Below are 4,973 nucleotides of genomic sequence, written 5' to 3' on the forward strand. Positions count from 1 at the left end.
TTAAAAATGTACTTATATATCTATTGTTAAAAGACACAAACTTACATCAACTATAAGTCAATTTTTACATTACTGCTTGTAGTGGCATGTTAGTAAGTATATTTCTACATTCATTATCCCAACGAATGAAAAAAATAATAACAAATCAACACATGTGTACATACGTATATATATAAATATACATATACAGGATTTCAACTGAAATTATTACAAGGCATTAGTTCCAGGTAAACTCAAAATTAATGTGGTAAAGTTAAAGCCCTTTTCTAGAAAGTTAAAATATAATTATAAATATATAATGTAAAAATTATCACCAACAAAAGTACTTCAGGTTTAAAATTTTCCCTGTTAAGAATCTCCAAATAAAGTATTTTGCTTGATCTGAAACAAAAGCAAACACCTCTTTATCAACCTTCCAGTTACAAGCTCGCACACTCATCAAAGTATCAACATCATTGTAACCAGCAAATGGAGACAAGCTACTCAATCTGCATTAAAAACATCATCATCTAATTGCTCTATACAATTAACAGTGAACACTAATATATATTTAGGACTGCCATGTAATTGGTAGCCATTAGCAGTTATAAAAAGAATCAGATAATTGAATATATTGTATAGTTTGAACACTCAAAAGACCAATAACCTATTTTCAAAGACATTTGTAATGCATCCTTCTATATCTGAAACATTATTGATAACAAATTGGTACACAATTATTAAATTTGTGTAAAAATACAAGGTTTTTTTTTTTCTAAAAACTACGAAACATTTAAATATATAACACAGACTTCACAAACGTACTTCAATATATATTGAAAGTAATGAAACACAATTATTTTAAAGCACAGTTTATTGGAATGCTTGTTGCTTTTATAGACGAAGAAGAGAACCTACACCCAAACCGTAAGAGGAAGCCCCTGATAGTGCACCTTGTTTCACATTTCTCTTACGCCCACATGTTATCCAGTCTCGTATTGGTTTTAAACTGTTATGCTGTGTGTTTGGCAAATCTCTTACACTCGTACACTTCTGCTGAGATTTGGAACACATAAATAATACTATAGTAATATACATATACAATACATATTAATCTTCTAAAGTATATAATTTGTATGTAGAAGTTTTTATCTTTATTTCAAAAAGTCCTGAACCATGTATATTTCAGCTATTTAAGTATTGACAATCAGGACTGTATTACTACTCCAATTTCTTTTTAAAAGATAATTTGAGAAAAGAACCACTTGACATTTTCACTAAAACTCTTTCAGGTTAGCTGGTTAATACTATCAGTATATAAAATATCAATGTTATGCAAGTGTTTAAAGTACAATTCAATTAATTCATCAATCTATCATTTCTTTCTGCTCATATGCCTATCACATGGTTTATTAGTAATTGCATTGATATATCAGCAAATTATTGTATTTTGTTTTTGTGCAAGTGAGTTAAATAAACGAGCTTTTCATTTTTGAAAGTAGTAATTAGTAAATATTTTTCTTATGTAGGTTAAGTGGTACAAAAATGGCAAGGAATTCAGCAAATACGACTATAATATAGTATTGCAGACTTTATAGTGTCACTGGAATTACCATCATGTACAGTAGATGATGTTGGCAAGTACGCATGCCATGCTGTGCATTCACTGGGAGAAGATGAGACGTCATGTTTCGTTATTGTTGAAGGTGTGTGAAACAGTAACAGTTGTGTTCTGATGAAGAAATATTCTTGTAGATACTATTATTTTATAAATATATTGCATATTTACACACTGATTAATTGTTGGTGATATACAGGGTACTGTCTTTTATGTTTTTTGTATTATGTAGTTGTATGTATATTGTTTAATAAGTACTATATTACATTTTGACTAAATTTGTGACTGCAGAAGGGAAACTGAGTATTGGTTTTGATGAGATTTTGTGAAATAAAATATAATAACTTCAAAATACTTTTATGTAAACATTGAATCACATGAAGGTAACTTAGATTAACATATTCGTTGTCACAGATCGCTGAGAGCCATTAACAGTCCAATCTCCAGTGGTGGTCTCTCCTGGAGCAACAACTCCACGTATACCCACACCCACCAAAGCTTTTTTTGCTTCTTCTATTAGTGACACTTATAAACGAGATTATAAACATGACTATTCGCAAGATTTCACCTTTTCAACCAGTCGAACACCAGATTATTGAGACAAATACTCCTCTTCAATGAAAAAGTCATCTGATTATTCTTACTCATCCAAAACCCAGGATTCATCTCAATCCTGCAGCTCATTAAAATCTAGTGGTAAATCAACTACTGGTCAATCATTACAAGCTGCATCATCTAAACTCTCGACAGATTAAGAGCTCCTGTTGTCTCCTTAATAATGTGCTTGGAAGGCTTAAGGAAAGAAAGAAGACACTAGCCAATAGTATTCCTGTACAGTAACAGAAACGTTGAACAGTATCTTAGCTACAAGATAACCAATAGCTATTCCAAATCAGTGATATCTTAATGATTAAACATTTTGTTTATTAATCTTAAAATGTATTTATTTTTTTAAAAATATATATTTCATATATTAATGTGTTAAAGTGAGAATGTTAGTCGAAAAAGAGCTCAGCCAAATTTTTTCTATGGTTGTGACAAAAGTTGATAAGTCTTTTTGAGCAACATATGAATTTGCTTCTTCTATAACATTTATTCACTTTATGCAAAGAAAGTTAAGAATAATATTTTATTCAATGATATTATTTAAATTCTATAAAATGCTGTTTATATGTAAGTTAACTGTGTCGAAAAGTCAGTATAAAAACAATGCTTGATTAATATATATTAATGATAAGGGTTGACTTTCAAATGTTTTCAGGGTTTCATTTAGTAGATACAACAGTCTAGCAGGACCAAGAGATCTCTTGTTATGCTAAACCTTTATGTTAAATTTGATTGATATAAACAGGCTGGTAAATTTTGTTTGTTTTATCAAGGTAAAGTAACCCTTTGTTCAACTCATTAGTTTGTTTCTCTTTTTTCTGGTAGTAAACTGATACTATCAGCCTGCTGAACTAGTGTTATATACATGCTTTTTCATGATAAACTAGAATTTTTGATGTGGTGATATCTCTTTTTTTTCATAAATTGTTGAGGGTAAACTAGGATTACACAGGCTTGTGAATGTTCCGTAATTCAGCTGCAGAGATTTTGAAAATATTCATTATTTTCAATCTCATTAGGATTTTTTACAAAACTGTTACTTAAACCGAATTATTATTTCATTTTTTAATATTATGCTTATTAACAATATATAAACAAACTGAAGAAAAGGGAAGAACATTGAAATAAAACAAATATCCATCCTCATTCACCCTGACTTTTTCTCCGATACGGTACTTAATCTCACTCACAACATTAGCTATTCTCATTCAGTGCTGCCTTCTATGTGCAAACATTTTTTTATGGATGCAACAAAGCTTGCACTCCCCTTTGTTAGAATTATTATATTCCAAGATGTCTCTCATACAAATCATCATGTATCATATCTCAACCAATGGTAGCATGACATGCTCACATGAAACATGTAACTCTCTCTACTGAGCTTTCGCTTCTCATTTGGCAGTGTTTGAATTCAGAAGTCTTCTTTTGTGTGCTTGGTGCTTCCAATATGACATATTATTTTTTATTTCGCCCAGGACCGCCATGGTCTGGTGGTTAAGGGACTCGACTCGTAATTTGGTGTGACTGGGTTCGAATCCTCGTAACACCAAACATGCTCGCCCTTTCAGCCAAGGGTGCATTATAATGTGACGGCCAGTTCCACTATTAGATGGTAAAAGAGTACTACAAGAGTTGGCAGTTCCACTATTAGATGATAAAAGAGTACTACAAGAGTTGGCAGTAGATGGTGATAACTAGCTGCCTTCCCTCTAGTCTTACACTACTAAATTTGGGACGGCTAGCTCAGATAGTCCTTGTGTAGCTTGCTGCAAAAGTAAAAACATGCAAACATTTTGCTCAAAGTGGTTCTTTTTGGGCTTATTAGTTTTGTTTATATATTTCTGCGCCTAACAATTTGTGAAGATTTTCTTGAGTTGTGAATTATGAAGCTCACGCTACCACTTCAGGTGTCACCAGAATGAGCAGTGCTTTTTCTTAGACCTCAGATGTGGGTAACCCAACAGTGAATCTCTGTGCTTTTGAACTTAGAAAGATTGAATGCTACATGGGTCAACTTTTGTCTCCAGAGTCAACTGAAATCGTTCAGAATATTGAGGATTTTGATCGTTTTTTTTTCTCGCCTACAGAAGTTGCCAGTTCTTCCCAGCCTGAGCAAAAACTTAGACCTAATTTGGTGTTCACGGATTTTGTGTCTAGATATATGGTGTTTTATCCCTTATTCTATCTCTTATTTTCCTCATCCTTCTTCTTATATGGGCCATCTCAATCATTTTTGGTATTTCCTCCCACCCCAGATATATGAGTACATGTAGCTCAAGTTTTCTCACAATTAAGGGAGGGGATCACTGTGCTGAACCCCTGAGGGCTTCTGATCAGTATGCTCTTTCTTGTCATTGTGCATAGTATCCGTTGTTGGCTAAAGAGTCGTTGAGTTCCTTGTTATCTAGTTGGAGAGTAACTCCCGTATCTAATCTTAGTCTTACTCATGTTTGGTATTTTCATCTTCATCCAACCATAACTAACCTTCTACAGTGTTTTTCTTTCATATATCTCCCATCAGATACTCGCCACATAAATTTTGTGGAATTTTCTGCAGGTACCTTTCACCTTTTCTCCACAATAGCCTGCATTTTGTCCTTGGTTCTGGTGTTACATGCATGGTTTCTTTGTTGTTGGGACCTTATTGGTATGGATGTAGTATTGGTTTGGGCCAATTTACCCTCTATTTATATCTGAGACTTGTGTCTTGTACCTTTTATAGACATTGTCTTTGACACAGTTCCAAAAACTGTCGAACCTTGGGTGATAT

Source organism: Tachypleus tridentatus, chromosome 2 (assembly GCF_004210375.1).
Source record: "Tachypleus tridentatus isolate NWPU-2018 chromosome 2, ASM421037v1, whole genome shotgun sequence".
NCBI classification, from domain to species: domain Eukaryota; kingdom Metazoa; phylum Arthropoda; class Merostomata; order Xiphosura; family Limulidae; genus Tachypleus; species Tachypleus tridentatus.